The sequence below is a fragment of the Leptinotarsa decemlineata genome, unplaced genomic scaffold, assembly GCF_025532065.1.
Source record: "Leptinotarsa decemlineata unplaced genomic scaffold, Ldec_3_MD MMD2_tig00026282_RagTag_RagTag, whole genome shotgun sequence".
In the NCBI taxonomy this organism is placed as follows: Eukaryota; Metazoa; Arthropoda; class Insecta; order Coleoptera; family Chrysomelidae; genus Leptinotarsa; species Leptinotarsa decemlineata.
The window spans coordinates 15,334,175-15,349,381 of record NW_027412668.1 but is presented as its reverse complement, the minus strand read 5'-3'; the positions used below and the strand labels follow the sequence as shown (position 1 = coordinate 15,349,381).

The following is a 15,207-nucleotide window of genomic DNA, read 5'->3' as shown; positions in this document are numbered from 1 at the left end:
TCATAGACTCTGTTTTTGTACTACATAAACGTGCAGTAAAACACATGTGCAAAGCAGGAATTCGAGATTCCTGTAAACCTCTTTCTGTTAAACACAAAATGTTAACGATATTCGCAATTTTTGTTATGGAAACGGTATGTCTAATTAAAAAACATATTCACAAATTTGACACTACGTACATACGTCCCGCCACCCGTCAAGCTGGGAACATTAACGATTCAGTAATGTATGGAATGGAGGCGATAAGATGTTCAATCACTTACTAAAACATATTAAAGAAATGATGGGCTGTCTAATAATCACGTGATTTTTTTTAGCATTTATGAACCTCCCCCCTTGGTGATACGTGGTGAGGTTTAAGACTAACCCCCTCCCACAGGTAACGTCACGTGTATTTTTCAATACCTACAAAGAATCTTTAAATTTTTTGTTTTTTGTACTCTGCAAATAGTTTAGACGTTGTTTTAATAAAAAACGTACTAGGTAACGGTGTATGCATGTATTCGCCGCTGAAATAAAATATCAACTGACTACTGGCAAAGCCAAACCGCGTTTCACGAAAAAATAAATACACGTGATATCTTCCCCCTTGTGATTTTTTCTAAACCCTCCCCTCCCTTTCAAGCCTCACGTGGACGGCCGCTAAGTTCCGAAGAACATTTTAGAAAGGGAGTGAAAGCTCTCCTGTTGGATAAATCCTATTGTCGTGAACAAGAATTTTATAATGACGCATTCTAACTCAAGCTTGTTTTAATATGTTGTAAGATGTTTCTCATGCGCTAGATTTTATATATTGTTGTAGTTATGAGGCATTCTAGTACATGGTCGGTGTCGACCTTTTTTCTGTGTGTGTATTTTACTTTACCTTGATTTAAGATTGTTTCAGGCCTTCACTTTGTCGAAAAGATTTTGTATCTTTGAACAATGAAGCATATTCTCCCCCCCCCCTCTCTACATCCTCACAAAATTAACCCAACACATGAGTTATGTTAGATGATCCTGACCACAGTATTGAAGAAATGATGAGAAAGTTAGTTCACCATTAATTATTGTTAGCCCAGTTATTATCTAATGAACTCACCTTCAAGTACACGTACATCATTTGAATTTCAAATATTTGTCTCGAGAAAATCTTTACTGAACGTATAGAAACCAGAGAAATCAAAATTGGATAATTGGACCAAAGGTTTTTGAGGGTATTTTATTTGGTCACATAAAGCTTATTCCTACACCAACAAATTCATTTCCTAATCAAGTTAATCCTCACATTCTTCTTCATAGTTTCATCAGTGTAAATTCCATTTATGAATTTCTGTAAGGGAACATTTAAATAGGGTATTGTCGAATAGACGGATAGGTCGAAGAGATGCGTTGCAACAGCCGGCAGAATCACCTGATCTCAAACAATTAGATTTTTGTATGTGATTATCTTAAAACAGGGTCTACCAGATAAATCTGCAAACAGGCAAAGCTGGAAAGATAGAATGAATGCATAAGTACTGGGGATTGCTCTACATCACCCAAGTTGTGCTCATTTTGGATGATGTAGTCAATGTTGGGAAGTCCCTGTTGGAAGACCCTATATATAGAATTTTCTAGGCTAGTGTGCTAGTGTGTCATGAAATCTAATGGTTTCACTCTGATTCGGGATATTCTTTCCAAACAAATCTTATTTCGGAATATTCCTATTACAAATCGTACAATAAATATAGTATTCTAGCAAAAAATTACCATTGCTCGTGTGAATATTTTATGAAGCGAACCGAAGGCGATAAATTTCATTCTCACGAGTAATGGCCACATCTTTAGCTCGTTTAATAATGCACTATGATTTCATCGAAAGTTTTCATACTATATAACTTTACCAACACCACCCGATGTTCGAAATCCGAGAATATCTCTGAATATTCTCCATCCGCATCAATGTGAAGAATTAACATAATATCCTAGGAGACTTGGAGACGGGGAGAGATAGTGGATTATGGACATCCCACTTCTGAACCACTCTCGTAAATCTAGGTCGCGTATCTGTATTGAATTAGATCGTGGCCTACGGCCTGTAATTCCCGCTTGCTGGAATAAATATCAGCGTGTAATTTTCACCACATTAATTTTGCTTAGATAGGCGCGCTTGATATTGATTTTGCGATGGAAACAAGGCGTCAGGTGGACTGAATCGGTTTAATGATTTCTCCAGTCTGGTTCCAACGGCTCCTTTCTTGATGATCCAGCGCTATTTCTAAGATACATTTTATTGAACTGTTTACACTTTCTATGTTTTTATATTGTTGTTTTTTCCTACTGCTTTGGAGCCGTCTGACTTATTCATTCATTCCAAGACACCGTAAAACACTGCAGCATTATGTAATATTGTTGTGTTGAACACAATAGAAGAAGATGGTAAATACAAATCCATATAACTACTGAATTATAAAAACTCCTTTATACATGTCTGAAAGAAATTTTTTTCAAATATAATAATAATTTTTATCTGCAAAACTCAGGTCTCCCTATGGCAGACATTTTCATGGACACACTAGAAAACACCCGCATCCTTAATAACCCCCTTTCCCAGAAATATATTGTGTTTTGGTTCAGATATGTTGATGACGTACTAGTTGGTTTTGGTTCACAGTAAAAATCGAACAAAACAAGGAGCTTAACTTCTAAGATTTGAATATTTCAAGAGTCAATAAAGATTTTCAATTCAATATCTACCGGAAAATCACGTTCATAGACTGTACAATTCCTTTCGCAATCCCTTTACCTGAAAAGAATTTCCAAGACTAACTGAAAATAATTAAGCAAATTGCAGTAAACAATCAGGTACCAATTTCTCTAATAGAAAAGATAATATTAGGTGAAACTCATAAAACACTTATAAGTAAATTATACCCAAACTGCAGAGAACACAATATATGTAAGTATAGTAGCACCAACTACTCAGGTAAAGTTTCAGAAAATATTCAAAAGTACTTCTCCAAATACAAAATAATAACTTTCATTAATAATAATTATTTAGGGAGAACTCTGTTTAATGCAAAACCCAAACGAGATAGAATGAAAAAATCAGGTATATATAAAATGGAGCGTGGCGAATGTTCTGCAGTATATACAGACCAAAGTGGTAGAAATTTTGATGCAAGGTTCCGTGAACACGTCTGTTTGGACAAAAAATCTACAATGTATGAACATCTTCGAGAATCAAAACACATGATAAAGATAACCTCAAAATTCAAAACATATGTAATAAAGGGAAAAATGAATTTGTTGGAAGCCCCGGAAATTAACAAATCAATTAAAAACCTGAAATATATAATATAAACAAAAGTGAAATTAAGTAATTTCAATGTTGAAGCTTTTTCGAAGTCTTTTGTATTTCTAATTAAGAATCCATACATGCGATAAGCTGCTGTTGGAGTAGTGTCAATATGTTTATTGAAAGAGAGGGATGTTCAAAAGTAACACCTAGATCAGTGAGTATGTCAGGACGCTCCAGAACTTGATTGTTTATGACGTAGTTGTGTAAATTCAAGTTCGTTTTCAGTGAGTAAGACATTACATTACATTTGGATATGTTGAGGGGTAAATTATTCTTCCGATACCATGCGGCAACGCGATTTAAATTCAGGGCGAGACGTTCGCAATCATTAGAACATGTTATATTGTGATAGAGTTTCAAGTCATCTATGTATAAAAGGAAATTGACCTCAATCTCAGCTCCGATATTATTAATGAACATATTGAACAGTAGGGGTCCTAGATTTGATCCTTGTGGCACACCAGATGTGTCTATATATTCAATAGACTTGAGGCCATTGAGTTGGACGTACTGCTTACGGTTGTAAAAATAATAATTAATTCAACCCAAAAGTCGAAAGCTTGTTGAGCAGAGGATACTATGGTCAAGTCTGTCGAACGCTTTAGAAAAAACAGTATAGATGACATCAGTCTGAGACTGACATCAATACCCTCTGCCAATACATTGAGTGATTGTTACAAGATTGGTAGTGGTCGAACGTCCTTTCATGAAACCGTGTTAATTGGGGCTAATACTGTTGCTGACATGACAATAGATTGTCTTCTCAAGAAACATCTCAATCACTTTACAAAAGTTACATATGATAGAGATTGGTCTGTTATTTTTTATCTCACTGAGGCACTCTCTTTAATGATGAATGCAGGAATATGATCAGGTCCCGCAGTAAATTAAGTCTTTAATTTTTTTAGGGTATGATAAACATTTTCAATAATAAAGTTTTTGATTACTATGCTGGGAATATCACTACTGTTGTTCGCATGGTCATTTGTTGTTGACACTATACAGGGTGTTTCATCTCGGACGAGCCACCACGTATATTTCTTATCCCATAGTGAGTGGAAAAAATTCCCGAAACACGTCGAATGATTTTGTTTGGGGGACATCTTTTGACGTATATTTTAGGCTTGAACGAGCAATCCCTTAATAGGGGGCTCTTCAACCCCTCAAACTTGAATAGGGGAGAGGGGTTGAGTGATACTTTATTCGAAAGGTCTTGGAAACCTCTTTACAACGGTGTATGAAAAACGTAAATTTGATGAACCGTTCTCGCCAAAAATCTATTTTGCAGCTCGAATGAGCCACTTTGAAAAATTTGGTTATTTTTACAATCTACACGGGGTGGCTCGTCTGAGATGGAACACCCTGTATAAGAACCGCTGCAGAAATCTGCAAAACCATCAAGAATATCTGAGGGATTATCGAGTAGCTTGTCTTCATGTAACATTTTATCTTTGATTCCATTCGTATATTTTGACTTGTTAATGAATGACCAAAACTTATTGGGGTTATAGATAATCTCGCTCTCAGTTTTCTGAATGAATTTTTCACAAGCTATTCTAATGGCTACTTTGATTTCTGCCAGAAGATGTTTGAATTCGTGAAAAGCGTGAATGTCGCCATTTCTTTTGTATTTACACCAAAATTTTGTTTCAGTTCGAATTTTCTTTATCAATGCACCATCAAAGTAGGCTGGATAATTATTTTAAGATTTTATTGAGAATTTTGGCACGCAGGATCAAATACACTGTATAATTTTTCATAAAAGTAAAGACAGGTATCATCTGCATACCGGAATATCGTGGTATGCTTTAGAACACCCTCGAATATTCTGGACTGTTCTAGGACTTTCTACAGGGCGAAACGTTTAGCCCGTTTATTTTCAAAATCACGCCTTTCAAGTAAAAACGAGAACCTGCTTCACACCATACAACTCCTTTGATCGTTCCACAATGATCTGGGATGTTTCAGAATGTTTTCTATATTGTGAAATGATTTCGAATACTCTGGACTATTATACAACGTTTAAGAAGGGGAACCTTTCAGCCCGTATTACTTCAAAAGCGCGCTGTTCAGCTGAAAACGGGAACCTTTTTTCGTGAACAAGCTGATGTCACTAAAGACAGAAAAAAAATAGGCATGTATGTTATGCTGCCGTGCGAAGTCGATAGTTGTAATATAACAGATCATATTTGTTGATACCAACGTTTCAGTAAATGAAATAAAAATTTCAAAGTGATTGCGTTACTTGTCAAAATTTTGAGATAATTCTTTATCTGTTATTAGTAACCTAGAAATCTATTTGTCCATTCATTCAGATTTCACGCTGGGCTAATGATAACGAAAAAGTCCGATTTCTCATTTTTGGCACTGACAAAAAAATCGCTCAAACCCGTCGATTTATATTTTGAGAGGGAAAATTTTCAAGCATATTTTCCGTATGGAAGCAATTATGAACACTTGATAAAGAAAAAAGATAGTTATGAAACTTTCGAATGTCATTCATGTAAGGTAAAACATTGTAGATGTGCTTCGACTTTTTTCTCGCAAAAATAGCATTTGAAAAATTAAGGTTGAATGTTGATAAAAAATAACTTACCTACTTATATCTGAAAAAAATATCAGTGAATGGTATTTGTAGATTTTCACTTTATTGCGATTTTATATTTTTATATACATACTAATGAAGAAGTAGAAAACGGTATTTTCTGACAGTAATCCCTTCACAAAATACTTTTTTCTCGTGAAGTGAAGGGTGTTTAATCAGGAGGATCAAGGAAACCATAAAATATATGAAAATGATTTATTTACATGCTGTTGAAAATAACCTTAAAATTTCTTTCACTTCCGACATTGTAATACATAGCTGAATTTGTTATATTAGTGGCTACAATAATCGATGAAGAAAACTAGAGGTCCGTATTTAAAAAAATAGTTGATGATGAAATCTAATTGTAGAAACGTTGCATTACAAATTGGTTTATATCAGATTATAACAAATATGAAATAAAATTGAAAGTTCCTCTGCCTTTTTTTATCATTCAAAATGGAGGCGGTAGAACCAAAAAACTTAATTTGACAACTCCAGTTTTTGGTGAATATTTCATAAACAATTACTTATATTTCCGATCTGAAAAAATATTATTCTAGTGCCCCAAAATAGGAAAGTGTCTGTATATTGTATATTATTCAACCCTTCTCTAATAATTTGTCATGATTTTTGATTAATAAATATACCAAGATAGCATCTGTATTGATGACACCAAACAAATGGTGAAAACAGAAAAGCAATTCTAAAACCAATAATTGTATAATATGTATGACTATCACATTATCAATTAATCGTAACTTCCGCATCAGATGTCTCTACAATATTGAAAAGTTCGATCATATCAGAAGTGAATCGTTTAAGAAAACAAAACATATTTTATCTATGAAATCGTTAGAGATAACATTTCCATTTACTTGACAACTAAGTTATCAAAAATATCTGACATACTTGAAAGGAATACTAGATCTTGAGAAATGTATGCTGCTCCTTCAAACAAAACTACATTGTTCTCAAAGTTATTTTTAAACTGGACTGTGAGTGTTATAACTCTTTATCAAAAAAACTGAATTCCTCTTCATTTGTCACTCTCAACGATATCCGAGAGCATATTTGTTAATGCAATCGTAGTGAGATCGGATACTTTTTTAGTTTGAAATTTTCTGTTCTTTTTATGTTTCGTAGCAGGATATCTTGAATAGTTTTACTATTATGGAACATTATTACTATAATTAGGGGTGCTATACAGTGTATTAGTATTAATTTATTCAATTGTTGCTTTCCGCCGATTGATTTTTTTCATTGTGTTACTTCGATAAAAAATAAAGTTAATTATTATTATTTTTTCAAAAAATTGAGTTGAACGGGCCCTGTACCCGGAGCCTCGAACAGGAGTTTTCGTGTGGGGGCGCAGCAGTCTTACTCGAGGCAATGCTACCAACCCCTCATTTTTTGTTAAAAAAAATATTTTTTAAAGGTCGCCCCTTCTTTGGTTTTGTTTTTTTTTTCACATACATGGCCCCCTCTACGTGGTTATCCGAACCAAACGTTCACTTTACAAACATAGGTTACCTTACTGATGGACATTCACTACACAGAAAAGAGCCTCGCGACAGTACATGTCATCCATACGTAACATTTTTTGAGGGTGGTCGTTATCGGCACGCCTGTCTACTACTATTGCCATAATGAACTCTCTAATTTATTATTTCTCTTTTTCCATTTTGTATGAATTGCTATATCTAAACTGTGTTTTTACTTTGTATGAAATATTCACATGAACGTTCCTCTGCTGAGGTTACATACCTATATAATAGTTGCATGTCTCAATCTACAAAATTATGTTATGTAATATGCGGTGAAATTCCATAAGGTCAACATCAATATTCGATTATGACTAGACTGTTCCTAACTATATATTTCATTGCCTCCAAATGACGCAAATATAGGTAGATCTTTTTATAAAACCGATATTATTGCCAAGAAACGAGTTTTACAGGCCAAACTTTTGTAAACAGCGATTAAGACCGTAATTATATTTTGAATTATTAGAAGATAACCACTCTGTATTGAATGATTTGGATTGTGGTGATAAGCAATCTGTGATAATGCCATTGTGCTTGAATATCAGTGTAAGTCCTTATCTTTATTTTCGGAAATCGTTTAAACATAGATTATATCAATACGACTGGAATCCTGATAAGAGTTTTTTACGTGCGGTTTAGTTTTTTCGTTATCGTTCCTGTTTCAAGAAATTCGGCAGATAACTTGATAATTCTATAGAAAATCATGTGTTTCAAAATCTTTAGTGAACTACCATAAAGAACTTTACATCACATAAAAATTATTTAAGGAAACAGATGGTTTTTAGAAAGTTTGTTTTAATTCGTTGGTTCTGTGTGAACTGTGAGAACTTTGCTTTTGTGCTGCTCATTAAATCTTACGTATGAATGTGCAATAGTGAAATATCACAGAGATAATTTTCACGATAGAGGTCACTTTTCATCATTTAACTTAGTTCGGGTTATCGAAGATGTCAGAAGTTGGAAATATTGCCAACACTTAGGGGTTGAATCAAATGGTAATCGAGCCTAAGAGAATACCGGATATGAATAATCAGTTTACTAACATTCTCGATCTTTTATTAACAAATAATCTTGAAATAAATTGATGGATATAGCCGTTACTACGTGGTAGGAAATCATAATGAAGAAAAGAGAATTGAAACTTTCTATGTTTTTTACCACTTTTATTTGTAACTGACGTTACTGCAGTTTCGTCCTATGAGGACATTTTCAAACTTTCAAACATTAAACTGACAATGGTTGATTCTATTAGCCCTTGTATAGCACCCCTGTAGGTAATAATAGAGATACTTGGCTTGATTTAGTACCTGAGTTTACAATTTACAATGCAGATACGCTAATTTGAAAAGCGGTGAGTGAACTAAATCAATTTGATCATTTAACAGGTTGTACCCGCAATGTTTATGCTTGAGAATTTCCAAGGATTCTAAATAATTGAGTTTGCAACCCCTCCTTGCTTAATGCAAAATTTTCGTATCGTTTAGATTCGGGAATATGTGGTCGAATCATTTTTACCTAGTCTGAAGGACCTTTCATGTTCAGTATACCGTTTTTGGAAATTTTGAACACACTGTCCCACATAAACACTATTACACTCCGGACACTTGAGCTTATGAACTCCGAAACATGGAATGTGGTCTGAATGCCACATTGTTTTTTCTGAAAAAACCCGCAATTATTTCTGTTCTTTTACCGAAATATGTTAGTTACCTATTTCTTGATTTCTGATTGTCGAAATTTCCAAAAACGGTATGCGGAACATGAAAGGTCGTTCAGATTAGGTAGAAATGATTCGACGTTTTCAAACCATTGCTTGGCATGCAACCACAAGTTCCCGAATCTAAACGATACGGAAATTTAGCACTATGCAAGGAAGGGTTGCATACTTAATTATTTGGAATTCACAAGCATAAACATTGCGGGTGCAACCTGTTAAATGATCAAAACGATTTAGTTTACTCACCGCTTTTCAAATTAGCATATCTGCATTGTAAATTGTAAATTCAGGTACTACATCACGCCAAGTTGAATTTCACTAGTTCGGACTTCCATTGTATAATATATAAAATGATTTGAAATCCCTGAAACAAGTAAAAAAAGGAGAATTAAAAATGAATCTGTTTAAAATTTGTTTAAAATCTGTTTAAAATCTGTTTTTCCGTTAACCAGCTGTCGCACCCCTACGAACGACAACCCTCAGAAGTCGAAACTTGTGCGAGCTAAGGATTAACGAGGTCTTACCTTTTAACGTGTGATTCCTAACACGGGTTAGACGATAGCAAGTGAAGATCGATCGTTCAGACTAGGGCTTGAACCACCGACCAACACGACAGTCAATTCGATAAAGTGAACACAGCACCCATGCCGAACCGCTTGGCTACCGACCGACCTGAAATAAAATAGCTGAAACAATTATATTAAGCAGAAATTTTTTTTTAAATTTTTTTTTGTTGTTTAAAAATAACAATTATATTTTTGCTCAATATAATTGTTATTTTCAGCTATTCATTTTTAATTCTCCTTTTTTTTAGTTGTTTCAGAGATTTCAAATCATTTTATATATTAGACAATGGAAGTCGGATCTAGTGAAATTCGTCATGAAACATTGTCAATCACCTTCAAACCAATCATTGTTAGTATAATGAATAAGTTTGAAAATATCCTTATAATGGGTGTTTTTTATAGAGGTATAGAACTTTAAGTTGGCATTACTTTTCAAGATGGCGTCCGATTTAACAGCTGTCAAGTGATTTATTCTTAGTTTGGTTTGGCAATTCATCATGAATAGACTCACGCCTGAACAACGCTTGCTAATAGTGCAATTTTATTTCGAAAATAATGGTTCTGTGCGGAAAACGTATCGCGTACTACGTCCATTTTATCGTCGACAAAATCGTCCATCAGAGCAGTTATTTCGATTAACCATGGAACGTTTTCGCACCACGTTTACTCTTATTGATAACTCGCATCCCCAGAGACGCCGTACGGTGCGTACAGAAGAAGCTCTTGCTGCTGTACAGCGTAGCATTGAGGAATACCCGGAGGAGTCCATCCGCCATCGAGCACAGGAATTGGATCTGTGTCCTTCCACTTTATGGAAGATTTTGCGGAAGGATCTTGGTTTGCGTGCTTACAAAATCCAACTCGTGCAAGAATTGAAGCCAAACGATCATCAAGTAAGGCGTAGATTCGTCGAATGGGCCGAAAACGAGATTACCGTTGTTCCCAATTTTCATAAGCAAATTTTGTTTAGCGATGAAGCGCACTTCTGGTTGAATGACTACGTCAACAAACAAAACTGTCGCATTTGGAGTAAAGGTAATCCTCAAGTGTATGTCAAAACACCGTTACATCCACAAAAACTGACTGTTTGGTGCGCTTTATGGGCTGTTGGAATCATTGGTCCGTACTTTTTCAAAAACGATGGTGGCCAGAACGTTACAGTCAATGGTGATCGGTATAGAGCCATGATTACTAACTTTTTCATTCCTGAATTGAATAACCATGATGTCCAGGAGATGTGGTTTCAACAAGACGGTACGACATGCCACACAGCTCGTGCCACAATAGATTTATTGAAAGACACGTTTGGTGACCGCCTAATTTCACGTTTTGGACCTGTGAATTGGCCTCCAAGATCGAGTGATTTAACACCGCTAGACTACTTTCTGTGGGGCTATGTAAAGTCATTGGTCTATGCGGATAAGCCACAAACGCTTGACCATTTGGAAGACAACATTCGCCGTGTTATTGCCGATATACGGCCACAAATGTTGGAAAAAGTCATCGAAAATTGGACGTCCAGATTGGACTACATCCGCGCCAGCCGTGGCGGTCATATGCCAGAAATCATATTCAAAATGTAATGCCACAAGATTATCTTTCGGATAAATAAAATTCATGTCAATCGAATAATCCATCGTTGTTTTATTGCAACTCTTAAAGTTCTATACCTCTATAAAAAACACGCTTTAGGACGAAACTGCAATAACGTTAGTTACAAATAAAAGTGGTAAAACACATAGAAAGTTTCAATTATCTTTTCTTTTTTTTTTAACTTTTGTATTAAAAAAACACACTTTGATGTGAGATTTCCACTTAAAGTTTACAAAACTAAGACACGTCATTGGCTATACGATAAATGAATAAATTTCATCAAAACGGTATAAGCCTTATCCCTTATCCGATAAGGGACAAAATATTAATAAAAACATTTTTAGTTCTTTACATCCTGTAAATTTGAAACAATGCAATTCTGGTTTATAATTTTTTTTTTGATAAAATTAGCTCATTACATTTTTACACTACAGTTATCAAATACCGCGTACTTATATATAATATATTTTAAATTATTTGTATTTGTTTGAATTATCCATATTCAGAAACCTTTATTTAATTCCCCTGTATTCTCCACTGTTTTTTTGTCAATTTCAACTAGACATGTTCGTCCCGGAATATTTTAAATTGAATTAGAGACCGAAATCTGATTAGTGGAACTTTTAACTTCAAATCTCGAAGTCACGGTTCTTGTTTCGAAGGGAAATGTTGAAAGGTTTTAATATTAACCTGTGCTATTAGGTTGTTTCAGAAGTTTTGTCCGTTTTTATGAATCTATTTTGAACTGTACTATTTCGGAGAATACTTATTCAATTTAATATTTGCGAAACGTGCGTGTCGTGTTGACTCTGTTGTGACGGTTTGGATCGGCTGCAAAAAGTTATAGTGAATTACTATGGTCTTTTTTTGGTGGATTTGCGCCTTTGTGTCCAACCACTGTCCTGAACGTCTTCTGTTATCGTTGTCTGTTGTCTCCTTTGAAAAAGCAAAAAAAGCAAAGGAAACCTCGAAACGTGACAATTTCTGTCGATCGTTAAAATCGTTAGGCACCCACCTTTGGAGCTCATTGACCTTCCCAATACGTTTTAAACCATCAAAAACCGCATGGGTGCCGACGCCCAGCTCTTCCGCCATTCCTCGTACCCTTTGCGATGAGTCCATCTCCACCAAGGGCCTCAAACTCACGTCCTGTTTTACTGTAGGTCGACCATTTCGGGGTTCATCTTCGAGGCTAAAGTCTCCGGAACAAAATTTCGCAAACCTACGTTGAACAGTGCGTTCATTAACATTATCATCGTCAAATACCTTGTTAATTTTTCAACACTATCTAGGAATATGGTTTGGTGATTCTAAAATTACTACTGTGGTACTACAAACTACTGAAGAGCTGGTTAGATGGTTTCTTGAAAACTGATGAACCAAATTTCGAATATTTGAACGGGTGATTGTTGAAAGGCACCTCGGTATTTTTATGTTGTTTTTAGAAAAACTCAACCAACAGTTTCTATAATTGGAGAATAAAAAAAAATGTTATATTATACATTAGTAGATTCATATGATGCTCAAGCAATCTTACCAATCTGACTCGGTACTTTTTGAAACTAGGCAGTTCCTGTCCATCAACGATTGTCTTATTTAAGCAATGAAAACAATGACCTACTCAGATTGAAACAGATCTATTCGGACAATTATCAAGAAATATAGAAAAAGAACCCAGTAAAACTAACGTATACCAAAAACATACTTGTAAACTTTTAAACCAACAATATCGAAAGACGACTTGTTTCTCTTCATCAAATTCGATTTTTACCCATTCTCTTCAGCTAAAGTTTCATTTGTCGTGGACCAATGGACCCCATGTCCTCTTTTCCAGAAGAACATGAACTGAATACACAATAAGATTGAATTGGAGAGAACAAAATGTGCCGTTGTCGAATGGAATTTGTAGTACTGAACGTTTCTTCTACCACTGTGGCATGATGTCTGCCACAGTAGTAGACGAAATGTTTGGACTATAAGTTCCAGTCGACCACGGCGTTCCAGCCTGGATTTTGTCCTCTCTATCATGACTCCGCAGGAGAAAGCCTATGTTATTATAAAAAGATTGTTCGAACACAGCCTGAAGGACGAGAGTCCTTATGGTCCTAATTATGGTCATTATATCTCAATTACCAGAAGGTTGCTGACGTTAAGCATAAAGTGTCATAGTTTCTTCATATTGTGAGACTTTCACTGAATAGTTCACAAAACCACGTGTTTCACTTTACAATAGCTTTCTCATACAGGTACGAATATACCTGAGGAAGCTATTATGTGTTACGGTTTTGTAAACTGTTCGATAAAAGTCTCATAAAAAATTGTTACTCAAATAAATTATGGATTTTCATCAAGTATCGGCCAATTCCGACACGAAGTGTTAAGTGTTCAGATTTATTGATTGAAATATTTAATCGATCTTTAATTTAAATGTCTTTCAATTTGTACGATGTTTTTATACATGTTCTTTGTTAACTTACTACATGGGCCGAAAGGTTTCGGGCGCAACACATAGATGGCGCTAGTGTTATTGCATTCAACGCTTTTTAAGTTAGTACTAGCCTTCAAAAGAAAGCTGTTCAAGTTTCATGATATTCTACTCATAAGTTTGTGAGTTATTGTGTTAAGAGTGACACTACTTCCATTATTTTCAAAACAATGAGGCAGTAACACCAGTAGCTCCAAAATCGTTTTCAATGATCGATAAGTAAAGTTGCGTGAGTTAGCTGACATTGTAAAGATATCCAAAGAAAATGTTGGTTTGAATTGCATAAGCATTCGAAGATGAGAAAGTGGGTGCCGCGCGAGCTCACTGTTCAGGTGATCAGATCAGGTGATTGCGCTGGCCATTCAATCAATCCTCGCCTCCCTATCCACCGATTGGGAAATGTTGTATGGAGGTATGGCCGGACATTAACTTGGTAATGTGGTGGTACTCTATCCAGCTGAAACCATATCGTATTCACTGAAACTTGTGGGTTTCCTGAATCAGGATATAAATGTGCTAAACTTGGAATTACATCGTTTTGAAGTAGTGCCAAATAATTTATCATCATTCAAGTTGCCCTCGATGAAAAAGGGATCAATGATATGGTTTCCTACAATCCCTGCCCAAACATTAACCTTTTGAGGGTATTGCGTATGTTCTTCTCTCATCCAGCGACGATTTTTTATTGACCAGTAGCGGCAATTTTGCCGATTAGCATAACCGTTGAGAGACAAAGTACACTCATCAGAAAACATAACGTTTTCTAATTGGATGATATTGTTATCCAACATGCCCATCATTTGCTCACAAAAATAAATTCTTTTATCAAAATCGTCTTCCATGAGCTCCAGAGTAGGTATCATTTTATAGAAATGTCTTTTATTTTTTTTAAATATGTTTACTGTCGATGTATGGCTAACATTGAATGTAGTGGATGCCTGTCTACTCGATGTATGATGTCTACTCAAGCATCACATGTAATTTGAGTTCATTACTCATTGCATTGGCAGCTGCTTTTTTTATCTGCCCCACATGATCAAGCTCTCGACACTGCTTCTCTATTTTGCTTATTGTTCCTTGAGATATGGGCGGTAAATTAGTAAATTTCTCATGAAATAGGCGAACTATTTCCTGTTGTGTTTGGGTTTTATTTCCGTAATCAAACATTTATAAAACTGTTATTTTATTCATTTCCGGTAATCTAACCATTTGTCAGACTTGAAGTTAACTAATTTTAAAATTAAATTGAAATACTGACTACTAATGTAGTAACATACAAAATAAGTTGACAAGGCGTTTTAAACTAACGTTGCCACGGAAATTATTTACAGTTTTTTCAAGGGATACCATCTAAAAAGAACATTGATTGCTATGGTTCTTGCTTAGTTTCTTA

General features: G+C 35.1%; 1 protein-coding gene across 4 annotated transcripts in view; it reads left to right on the top strand.

Moving 5' to 3' along the window:
• LOC111512181 (monocarboxylate transporter 9) overlaps nucleotides 1-15,207 on the top strand; it is a 54,675-nt gene that overhangs the window by 25,982 nt on the left and 13,486 nt on the right. Inside the window, exon 1 of one of the 4 annotated variants that reach the window (XM_074179886.1) lies at nucleotides 7,845-7,999. The exons of 2 other annotated variants lie outside the window; for them this stretch is intronic. The gene's annotated coding sequence lies outside the window, so the exon portion shown is untranslated. Of the gene's footprint in view, nucleotides 1-7,844; nucleotides 8,000-8,152; nucleotides 8,449-15,207 lie in introns of those variants that run through there. One more of the 4 variants, XM_074179888.1, reaches the window with a different exon arrangement.